This window comes from Anoplopoma fimbria, chromosome 23 (assembly GCF_027596085.1).
Source record: "Anoplopoma fimbria isolate UVic2021 breed Golden Eagle Sablefish chromosome 23, Afim_UVic_2022, whole genome shotgun sequence".
NCBI lineage: Eukaryota > Metazoa > Chordata > Actinopteri > Perciformes > Anoplopomatidae > Anoplopoma > Anoplopoma fimbria.
Window position 1 is genome coordinate 12,059,386 of NC_072471.1, and position 12,975 is coordinate 12,072,360.

The following is a 12,975-nucleotide window of genomic DNA, read 5'->3' on the forward strand; positions in this document are numbered from 1 at the left end:
TAACCATTAGGCAGGTATGAGCTATAAGATGAGTATTCACAGTGGCAATTAGTGAAAAGGAGACGAGTATAAATGCCGTCTTGTTTGGGCGTTCTTCTCATTGCTGCGTAGCCTGCAAGCTGTGGTTATAGCTTAAGTCAGGGATTCGTGTATATAGCGGGAAAATTAGATTACGGGCCGGATTCATCTCCTAAACTGGATTAGGTAATAAAAGAGTCAGCCGCCTCTGAGGCCCATGAGGTTGTGCTGAGTCAGAGCACACACATCTACTCCGATACATGCGTTGATACTGCCGCACACACCAATTCTCTACTGCTTTTCTCTTTTCCTGTTTCACTTCAGTCTCTCGTCTGTTGGTAATTACAGCCTGTCATGGGGCATTACCTTCTAATACGGGCAAAGGGATGTGCCTGACGCCTGCAATTTATTTGGGAAAATAAATGTGCTTTTATAGCCCAAGTTGCATCTTAACATTGGGACTGGAGCAGCAAATATCGGATGTTCCTCTATTATGTTTATTCAAATTCACCTGAAGGCAAAGTGAGGACTGAGAATTGTGTGCCTTTTTTTTTTTTTAATACAAGTTTAACTTTAACCATGTTTTAATCCAGTTGTTTTGATGTGTAACCAATGTTTTATTCATTAACATAAAGGAAGTCTACAGAGAAGACTTTTTTCAAGCTTTAATGAGCTTAATGTGCTGCCTTTTAAACCTAGGAATCGTTCATATCTTCTACAACTCATTGACATACGGCAGGCATCCTTTTAAAGCTAAATGTACTAGAACCAGATTTATACATAAATGCTGAATGTCCCCTTTTCTCTTTCTATCCTGGAACAGAAGGAGCAATAGGATGAGAGATTACAGACTCAGCAGCATCACTGTTCCAACTTTTGTGCCCTGCTTTTCAGGAGGCCTGCTTGCGCTGGTCGACATTGAAATGTCAAAGCCATTATCTCAAATTACAAGGGCTGAGGATGTGTTTAGTGGCCGTTTAACCATGCAACGCTCCCTACTATGCAGACAATCATTTGAAAGAGGCTGCCAAAATCTGCCTGCTCACAGGCTTCTTTTCAAACATGGCAGTTTTTCTGACACCCATATGGTAATTTCATTTCAGATAGTTTGCATCAGACACTACTTTGTTTAGCAGGAACCCTCATATATGATTAACTTAAGGGCTGTCACATTATCAAGTTTTCACAACATGAATATATCTTGGAAAATAATTTATGAAAAACAGTATTATCGCTCTATCTAAAGACAAAATAATTAGATCATAATGGTATTAGTTACAGTTAATATACATTTAGGAAAATGTTAAGGATAGTTTGTCTTCTTGCTTCGAATTACAGTAGAGGAGAAGTTTGATACTACGCATAGTAAATAGAGCACAGTCTCACGGCAATGGTGAAATAGTCACAAAATAAAATGTATTGGTTTTGTGTTCAGGCACACGAATTGCACTTTTTTCTTTTTCTAACCAAACCAAAAGATTGAATTTCGTCCCTATTTCACGAACACCAATGATACTAGGCTGGTAAATATTTGGCTGGGGCCAACTGCTAGTTAGGTTAGCTCAACATAAAGACTGTAAACAGGGGTAAAGCTATCCCTGGTCTACCTAAAAAGGCACATTGACACAAACAAACAACACATAACTTGCTAATTAGTGATCTTTAGAGGTGTTTTTTGGCAGATTTTGTAAACTTTGGACAGAGAAAGGCTAGTTGTTTCTGCTTGTTTCCAATCTGTGCTAAGCTCACTAGCTGCTTGCTCAGCTACAGATTTGAAATACAGACATTATAGTCTGTGTGATAAACAACTCTTACTGACTAGCTCTTGGCAAAAAAAGCATTTTCCCGAACATGTCAAACTAGTTTTGTTATGTGTGGTTGCATATGAGCATGGTCGGGCTTTTCCATCAGGGATTAGGAACAACTTTCACTGGGGGGCAAACATTTTAATACCCTCAACATTCACTGTCAAGATAAACTGAAATGTATAGATTTTCAAATTCAAGGCAGAGATATGAAGAGATTATGCACGGTACAAGGATAGAAGTTACTGTGGGCAAGGATTTATGAGCTGATGCGGGCCGGGGGTGGGGAGGAGAGGCCAATGAGCCTTAATATCTTACACATATGCCTTGTAAAGTGAAAATCAACTTTAAGGCAGGATAAAGGAATTGAATGTGTTTTGCACAGTATTGTGTGAGCGTCTAATACTCACAACATATGCACCCAGCTAACATTGAAATCAGAAAGTGAAATGATATAGATGAAATTCATGGCCCGCGAAAGTCTGATCACACAATATGACATGTGAATGGGGCCTTCTCCAGGTGTGTCGTCAGTATGGATTGCTAATTTTGAACTCATCCTTAATTAAACTGAACTGCTCTGGATATTGGCTCTTGTAAGCAGCAGAATATCCTTAGCATGAGCCAGATGATGCCGATACGCTTGATTTAATTAAAAGTGTAAATCGTAGGCTAACAAGACTGTCAGCACAGTGGGATCGGAGGTTCGGTAATTAGCTTTGTTGTCACAGTCGGGTTGAGACAGGACAGGGCTAGGCTGAGCTAGCCTAGTGAAACAGATGAGTTCCCTATTCTGATATCACAACTGGGGACCAAAGACATATTCGTAGTCAGCCACAGCTAGCTTCTCATGCATACAGGAAGTATCTTTTTTACGTCACCTGTTAATACTTGGATGTTGTGTCAAAAAAGTTCTGAACACAGACTTTTTTGTTTGGTTTACATGACAATTCATTGTGCAAATGACTTCTGCTATTTTGAAGATTAGACCTTACTAAGTAAATTAAAGGAATCTTTGGGAAATACAAGTATTTCTCGTATTACGAAGATCTCATATATGTTTATATACATAGATATATCTCATGTCGGTACAGTAAATATGAAGCTGGATATTGTATCTGTTTAGTTTAGTGTAGCATAAAGACTGGAAACAGTTTCTGTTTATGTACAGATCAAACAAACAAGATAAACCAGACATGTTAACTATTGAGCTTTAAAGGTTCTCGTAGGTGGATTTTGTTATCTCTTAGTGGCCGAATAGCTGTTTTCCCCTGTTTTCAGTCTTTATGCTAAGCTAAGCCAACTGGTTGCTGGGTCCAGCTACATCTTTACTTTGTATTGTCTCATCTAATTCTCGGCAATAAAATGAATATGTGTATTTCCAAAAAGTCTAACTCTTTCTTTGATGCTTGTTAAATTGCTCGTGATAGGGGGAAAAGCTATGGTATCATTAGGTCTACAATCAGCCCTGCAGGAGAAGTTACACCAATGCTGTACCAACCTGTATGTTATGATGGGTATACAGTGGGTACGGAAAGTATTCAGACCCCTTTAAATTTTTCACTCTGTTTCATTGCAGCCATTTGCTAAAATCGAAAAAGTTCATTTTTTTTTTCGCATTAATGTACACTCAGCAACCCATCTTGACAGAAAAAAATAGAAATGTAGAAATTTTTGCAAATTTATTAAAAAAGAAAAACTGAAATATCACATGGTCATAAGTATTCAGACCCTTTGCTCAGTATTGAGTAGAAGCACCCTTTTGAGCTAGTACAGCCATGAGTCTTCTTGGGAATGATGCAACAAGTTTCTCACACCTGGATTTGGGGATCCTCTGCCATTCTTCCTTGCAGATCCTCTCCAGTTCTGTCAGGTTGGATGGTGAACGTTGGTGGACAGCCATTTTCAGGTCTCTCCAGAGATGCTCAATTGGGTTTAGGTCAGGGCTCTGGCTGGGCCAGTCAAGAATGGTCACAGACTTGTTCCGAAGCCACTCCTTTGTTATTTTAGCTGTGTGCTTCGGGTCATTGTCTTGTTGGAAGGTGAACCTTCGGCCCAGTCTGAGGTCCTGAGCACTCTGGAGGAGGTTTTCTTCCAGGTCTGTACTTGGCCGCATTCATCTTTTTCCTTCAATTGCAACCAGTCGTCCTGTCCCTGCAGCTGAAAAACACCCCCATAGCATGATGCTGCCACCACCATGTTTCACTGTTGGGATTGTATTGGGCAGGTGATGAGCAGTGCCTGGTTTTCTCCACACATACCGCTTAGAATTAACGCCAAAAGTTCAATCTTGGTCTCATCAGACCAGAGAATCTTATTTCTCATAGTTTGGGAGTCCTCCATGTGTTTTTTGGCAAACTCTATGCGGGCTTTCATATGTCTTGCACTGAGGAGAGGCTTCCGTCGGGCCACTCTGCCATAAAGCGCCGACTGGTGGAGGGCTGCAGTGATAGTTGACTTTGTGGAACTTTCTCCCATCTCCCTACTGCATCTCTGGAGCTCAGCCACAGTGATCTTTGGGTTCTTCTTTACCTCTCTCACCAAGGCTCTTCTCCCACGATTGCTCAGTTTGGCTGGACGGCCAGGTCTAGGAAGAGTTCTGGTCATCCCATACTTCTTCCATTTAAGGATTATGGAGGCCACTGTGCTCTTAGGAACCTTGAGTGCTGCAGAAATTATTTTGTAACCTTGGCCAGATCTGTGCCTTGCCACAATTCTGTCTCTGAGCTCCTTGGGCAGTTCCTTCGACCTCATGATTCTCATTTGTTCTGACATGCACTGTGAGCTGTAAGGTCTTATATAGACAGGTGTGTGCCTTTCCTAATCAAGTCCAATCAGTTTAATTAAACACAGCTGGACTCCAATGAAGGAGTAGAACCATCTCAAGGAGGATCAGAAGAAATGGACAGCATGTGAGTTAAATATGAGTGTCACAGCAAAGGGTCTGAATACTTATGACCATGTGATATTTCAGTTTTTCTTTTTTAATAAATTTGCAAAGATTTCTACATTTCTGTTTTTTTCTGTCAAGATGGGTTGCTGAGTGTACATTAATGCGAAAAAAAATGAACTTTTTCGATTTTAGCAAATGGCTGCAATGAAACAAAGAGTGAAAAATGTAAAGGGGTCTGAATACTTTCCGTACCCACTGTAGGTGGATTGTGGTAGACTGGACTAGATTGGTCTGTGCAGTGTTTCGAATGTCCTTATGAAACCCTTCATTGAGCAGAATCTGAAGTCAGACCAAAAGCTATCCCAGCTCCCTGTGCTGTCTCTCTATAGACTCCCATACTACCTTAAAATTCTCTCTCAGGCTAACGCACTGCTGATGTATGACTCACCCAAGCCCGCTCCTCTGATCTTCAGTCCGTCTGACTGCCAGTAAGTGGGTTATGGAGCCGCACTGGGGGTATCTTCTCAACCATGACATAACAACGCACTCAGGTACTGACTGGAGACTTACCTGTTTACTGCCTGTAACAAGCAGGCAGCGGGCTTTAAGTGTAGCTCTGGCATCGAGAAAGCTTGGGTTGAAGGGGGATTAAGGGATGGCTGCAACACAAGATGATAGATTTACAAGAGGTCTTTTGCTCTCCTGCATGTTTATCACGGGTAGTGTTTACTTCTGCGCTTCTTGTCAGGTACAGGTGTGTGTGTGTGTGTGTGTGTGTGTGTGTGTGTGTGTGTGTGTGTGTGTGTGTGTGTGTGTGTGTGTGTGTGTGTGTGTGTGTGTGTGTGTGTGTGTGTGTGTGTGTGTGTGTGTGTGTGTGTGCTGCCTTTTGCACATTAACCTCATAATGATTCAGTGCAATAGATATTCAGAATTTATACCATGAGCTTTTTCCCCAGAGTCAGATAAACTTTTAAAGGAGATTGAAGTGGAATTTGTACTTTTAATAATAAGAATATAATAAATAAAAATAATAATAAGCTTCATTATTAGTGTCCCTAACCTGCTGGTTTTGTGATTCTGTGTAAGTGTATGTGCACATGAGTGCACGCAAGGACTTTTTCTGTGTGCGTGTGTGTTTGCGTGTGTGTGTGTGAGTGTAGTGTCAGCAGAACCACAGGCGGTCCAGCAGTAGCTCGTTTGATTGCAGCCTCACAGCTGGCTCACGATGTTAGCCGGCCAGGCTTCGAGTAAAGTGAAGAAAGAGAGAGGGAGAGAGAGAGAGAGAGAGAGAGAGAGAGGAAACATTTTGAGAAATAGAAAGCAAGGATGACCTGATAAATAGTGGGGGGGGGGGGAGAAAGACAACTTATCTGGCTTTAGCTTTTACTGCACAGACAAAAAAAAAAGAGAGAAATATGAGAAAATCAAGCATAAGAGAAAGAGGGAAGAGTTAGAGGATCTAAAGATAGATGGAGGAGGGATGGAGGCAGCCAGGTGTGCCGATGGCTGTGAATCAGAGTGAAGCGGGGGGGAGGAAAAGGTACACCTGCCCTTCAGTGATCAAACACACTCACATACAGACTTGCACTCAGGGACTCGCAGATATATATACCTGCACACTCAAAACATTGGACACATATCGTACATGCTGCAAGGAAAATGCTAGTGTCCACACAGATGGCGTTGCCGGGTTTTTTACTGTGGGATTCAAAGGCAGGCGGAGGCCCTTGCGCAGATTAACCGCTGCAATCTGACCCTCATGCTGTTGGGCAATTGGGCAAAGGCATGGAATAGCCTAATTCAGATGACTTGATGTCGCTGTGAAGAGGAAACAGAGAGGCAGGGAGACACTGTGGAGACCATGAGATTTTGCGTCCATAGGTGTTAGCACAAACAAGAGAAAAATGAATCGCTGAAGGGACAAAGAAAAAGATGTGAAAATACTCTCATGTAGAGGGTAGAAAACTCAAACAATCCCATTGAGGACTGCTGTCATCCATCGTTGAGTGCAGTGTGGAAACATTCCAGTCTCATCTGTTTGTGTCTGCTTAGAGAGAGAAATTCACAGAAAAAAAAACCGAGAGTGGGGTTTAAAGAGGCGGAGCGGCAAGAGAGAGGAGCAGAAAGTGAGGAAGATGGGAATCAAGACAAAGAGATAAATGAGAGAGGAAACAGAGAGACACGGAGAAAAGTGTTTTTTGGCTGTCAGGTGATGTGTTAGGGTTGAAGAAGGACCTGTTGCTACAATTTGAGTCCAGCTGTTCCATTTGGATGAAAAAAACTTCCTTGCTCACTCATTTGTAGGCGTACTGTGTTCGTGCAAGCCAAGTACAAAGGCGAATTTCACTGTGTGCCATATTCTGAATGTTTTGTTTGAGAGAGAAAAGGATGATTTTATTTATTTATTTATTTTTTCAGGATCTTCAATAATAAGTAATGTGATCTTAATTTGCATGACATAAAATCAAACAGGTAATTGTACCCTTGGGTGTCAGGGTGACCTAGTAGCTCAATACAAACCAGAGAGTCACATAATTATAAATCATGGTGTCAATATGACATTTTTGCCAAACAGTGACGGTGAACACCCGCCTGTATGTATCTGTGTGATTCTAACAGCCAGAAGAAACTCAGGCAGTTTTTTTTCTCTTTAGTTTTGGACAGCGAGCTATTTCCCCTTGTTTCCAGTCTTCATTAGAAGCTAAACAAGTCATCTCTTGGCTCAAACTTCATAATTAAAAATGAACGCCACAAATTTGACACATCAATATTTGTTTGCAGACCTTGATGAGACCTATTTCATATGGGAAAAAAGCTCTACAAAGTATTTTGTGAGCTGCAGGAAGTGTAAATATATTGCCTCAAGTAACGTCACTTTAGGCAATATATGTTTCAAAATGAAAAAAATCTGGTGGTTTCGAGTTAGAGAAAATTTTGCATACCAGACCTCTTTAGCCCGCTTCTTATCTCTGCTTGTGGCCAACAGCTCAAAGTTAATTAGTCTGCTACTAGCATAACACAACCCAATCTCCAACTGAACTGTTGGTGATTGGTTGCATCATGGGTAATGAAGACACCAGGTTTCGACAAGGACGAGAAATGCGCGGAATAGAAATATGATATCTACAGTTCTGTTGAATCGATTTCGATACTGTCCAGACAATGTTTTTTAACAGACAGATATGAGAGTGGGATCAATCTTCTCATTTAACTCACTGCCAGAAAAGCAAATTTGCATATCTTTCCCAACTGGTGCAATGTGTAAGATATGGCCAGAACTTTACCTTTTAATTGTCACTGAATAAGAATTTAAAAGCATCTGTGTTATTAATTAACAGCCTGTTTTTCAATAAAAAAATCAATAGGCATCTTGATTTTGCATCTAAAAAGAAAAATTAACCAAAGTAGCATGTGTATTAATTGCCCAACGGATCATCATAAATGAAGCATGAGACCAGTCAACCTGTCTCTGCACCTGAAGGGCTCGTTGCATTTGTTGTATAAAATGTGCCATTCCAATTAAGTTTGTCTGAATAATTAAATAATTTCTTGTTCAAAACACAGATGATGATTAAAAACTCCCTGAGGCAGCCCTCGTTGCAGCGCTTTAACGATGCCTTCAAGGACACCACCGTGTCCAAACTGTTCAAGAACAGTTTATTTTTCATCATTCTCTCCAATTGGTCTTTTTCATTACCTTCTTTCTTGACCGTTAATCTGCCGCTAGCCGTCCTCTCCTCATTGCCATAACTGCAGCTTCACCTCCAGTTGCTAAGCTCCTGTTTCAGGTTGAGCTGGTTTAACACCCAGCCGTTGATCATATTCGGTTTAATTACCCCAGCGTGGACCGGTGGATCATTAGAAATCATGACCTGATGCATATTCAATAAAATTGACTGAAACAGCAAATGGAAATGGCTACCCTATGATGCGTATTCATCTGTGCACTGAGAATTTATGCAAGAATGACCTTCAGGTGTCATCTTTCTCATTTGCAGGCAAAAGAAAACCTGTATGAGGTTATCATTGAAGGAAGCGTTATGTATGCTATTGTGATATTAAAGATGGGTAAAGCAGCTATAAATAATTTAAGTGTGAGCTATAGCTATATACAGAAGTTTTAACATATGTAACATCATGTATTACTCCAGAGGAGTCCAGGGAAGTCATTTTTTATGCATTCCTCTGCTTCTTTAAGCAGCCCTGGAATGCCATATGCTCCACAGTCACGCAAAGCAGGGAGCCAAGTCTCAAATTAAACATGACAGATTCAGACAGACCACCAGTTGAGCTGATCAGATAATGTCTTTGCTTCTTGCGCTACAGAATAGAAAACAAAGAGTTACAGTTCACAAGGGAAACAAATGTCTCTGAGCTGTTGTTTCCTGAATGTACAGTAGTCTGTATTTCTTTTTAATGTGAAGTGAAGAGGCTTGCCTGAAAGAAAAATGACAATATAGTCTACCTCACATGACACTAATCCAGAGTTTATGTTTCTAATATTCTTGCAATTTTTCCACACGGCCCTCAGCTTGTCACGATAAGGCTCACATTTGTTACCAATGGCCCACCTTTAATGACTGCCGAGGTAAGGCAGACATTTTTTTATTGTTTTCTTTACAATTGGGAGAAGACGAATGAAAGTCCAGCCCTGACCTGCAGAGAGAAGTGGCTGCCGGGGCTGCTGCATGTTTCCTTTATTTACTCATCAATGATGTTTACCAGTGGCTAAGAGATTGAAGTTGCGACGTCAGGGACTGCCTTTTATTACCCGAGGGTCCTTTGTATTCCTGGCTGTCCACTGCGAAAAAGCTTTTTATTGATTGTCTCAGGGCAGGGAAGGGGATCTGGAGTCATGCACAAAAAGACATGGCTGTGGTCGCTATCTCTTTGGAATGCAGCAGCCTTGTTAAACTGGTTCTTAACAATTCAGGAAATTACTTGAATGACTGGTTTCTTCCTCTTTTGTTCTTGTTTCTTGCCCTCTGTGTGCCTGGCTGTGTCCCTTCCAGCCGTGCATACTATGCGTATACCAAACACTGCTGCTATTTGTGTGAAGCCGTGTGTGCATGCACAAATACAGTACCGTATGTGTGTGTAGGCTAATTTTACACGCATGCACAGCGTTCCTCTGGACATACACTTCACTCAGGGGAACTGTGTGCATATTTATTGGCTTGTGCTGCATTACAGAGAATTAACTGACTGAATAACTTAAGCTCTCTCTGTGCTAATTAAAACAGCCTGCACTCGCAGTGATGGTGCAGGCATGGCAAGGCTGTAATTAATTTCTGAATGGACGCTTGTTGGACACAGGATGTTCTGAGAACTAACAATGTCAAAACATCCTGTGTAGTTTGGCTAAAGGTACCATTACTAAAAGTGATTAATTAATGTTGAGCAGAACACAAATTAATTTCTAGTCCAGTCAATACCACTGCAGCCTTTGTGTTTATTGTCTTTTTGCTCAAAGAGACCGATGAACAGATTTCCCTGTTTCAAGGGCCGGAAATATAAAATATCTCTCGCAACCGTCTCCAACATATTCCCCAAAGTCTCATAGTGGTAGCTGATTTATTCACAGGCTGTATGATATTCCTGTATAATGTGGTGAGGAGGCAAGATGTTGCCAACAAGTCGTCCTTGCCAGCAGCCTTATTATCAGTCAATAATGAATTTAGACTACCCATGTGATTACGACCGAATGGCCTCACTTGCAGAATACAAACTCAGAAACCTGTATCCTCCCGTGGCTACCTAGCAGCATGTGTGCCATGTATCCCTGTGCCACATGCAGCCCGGTAATATATGGTAAACGGCTGACCCAGAAAGCAGTACAACAAATGTGAGGCATTACCCTGTCGAGCTCTCAACCCCACCATTCATTTCAATCAAGACCTGTAATAAAGCTTGTACTCGCAGCTGAAATTGCTTTCTGCTTTTCGGGTCAGTACAACTGGCCTGTTGGATGGGGGAGGGTGTTGTTTCTGTGTAAGTGTTTTGGTTTTTTTGGTGGTTAGTAGCCTGTGGTCAGCCACCATGCTACGGTCATATTAGTGAGGTGATTTATATGTGCAGGAATCCCGGGCAGTCCTTTTTACAACAGCACGATGGAGTGGCCTACTGGTGGACTGGTGTTTCCATATTCTTCCTCTTTCGCATTCCTTTCTTTCTCTCTGATACTCCCCTTTTGCCACGCACATAGCATTGCATTTATGAGCAATGTAATGATTTGCTCTCACAATTTTTTGTCTCAGGGTACTTTTCACTCTGAGCAACAGCATGACATAGCTAAATATATATAGCTAAATATATATATATATATATATATATATATATATATATATATCTTTCTATCAGAGTAGCCAAACCGTTGTGTTAAGATATGGAAGGGAAACAACATTGTGCTTCCTGCAATGCCTCACAAGAATCCATACAGTTACCAAGGCAGAATTGAATAAAAACATTTGGCACAAAAAAAAAAACCCAACTTTCCTCTGTGTCTAATCTGCATGCAAACCTGCACGCCATGTGATTGGTTGCGAAGTAATTGGTAGCTTTCATTTGACAGCGTGCTGATTGACCCGCCGTGACATTTTCAATGATGTTGCACCGGCTTGTCAGACGCTCAGGGTTCTGCTTGAAAAATCACAACCAATCATGCCGAGTTATGCAGAGAGCTCTTAGAAATGTGAAGGGCTGAAACTGTAGGGGAGGCAGGTCGCGATCAGTTGAATCGCAATTATTCAAAACTTTGAAATGTTCATCCTCTGAGGCTACACTTGAGGCATGACTGCATTGATTTTCCAAATAAGCTCACTGATGGCAGAAGTACACTTGCAGTCCGTGCTCGCACCCTAATAGTGCTTCTTGATCACAGCTAAGGGCGAGTGTTAAAACGGGTGATTAAGCAGAAGCTGGTTGTCCTCTCCCTTTTGAAATATGTATAGAGAAGCTATATGCTGTATCAGCTCCTATAACAGCATTGTCATCAGCATCTATTTTATCGTAAGGACAAAACTAACCTTACTCTGCACTTTACTCATCTTAATGTGAGAACAGGAAAAAGCTCACAGACCAAATGTTGGGAAATGTGTTTTTTCTCTCTCTTGTCAAAAGTTAGCTATTAATACAAACTTATGGTTAGCTTAGCTTAACATTAAGACTGGAAGCAGGGGAAGGTAAAAAATAAATAATCTATAGCTCATTATGTAGCATTTTAACTTGTGTTTGTTAATTACAAAAAAAGAAGTGAAAACTTTGGGTTTTATGTCACCACACTGTTTTCTATGAGCTATTTACTATCTATTCATCAATTAGTGAGCCTTAGATGTGCTGGTAGGCTATATGTTTACCTTTTGGACATGGCCAGTCTTCTTGCTGTAGCTTCATATTTATGTTAAAGACATGAGCATGACATCAGTCTCTCAATTAACTCTTAAGTGTGTTTCACAAAATCAATCTATTTCTGTAAAACAAATGCAAAAAATAATAATCTACAGGTTATTTTAAAACGTCTTTTTGGACCCATTGCCATAATTGAACAGGGGAAAGTTGGTAATTGAGGTTTGGGTAGCCAACAGGTGGGCTGTGGACTGGGTTTTCTACACTGAAAGATGGGGATCCACTCATCAAAGCACACCCTGCTCACGGGTGTTCTGAATTGACTGATTAGACCTCCACTGAGTTTGGTGCAGCTGTGGAAAATACATGACGTCACCGAACTCCATGCACTCTGCTACTCAAAATGTCATTGGTCTCATGTGAGCGATAAAGAAATGTTGAGCAGAGCACCGGGTTGTTGGGGCTGTGACAGATTTGATAGTTTGTTTATTGGAAATATGAAGTGACAGAAATGAGAAAAAAACTTTTTTTATTTTTGTCACCAGAGGGCTACTTCACCAGGAGTCAGACCTTAAGTAAGGGGAGCTGAAGTAACACGTATTCAGCCAGAGCAAATCCCAGCACTGGGGGTCTAATCCCAGAGGACTGTCCCGACTCGCTGCTGGATAACACAGGTTAAACCAAGCGCTGCCACTTGCCACTTACCACTTGCGCCGGCAGCCATAATCTTGCCGTCTCATAATCCTTTCTATAATGAAAAAAATTGTGAGAACAGCAGATCCTGTCTTTGAATTCATTTTTATTTAATATATAATTACATTTTTCAGGTGATTAGATGCAAATACATTTTAAAGCTGGTGATTGGTTCTGGACTTTACAACACTTTGAAACAATTCTACAAAACCACCACTGGAA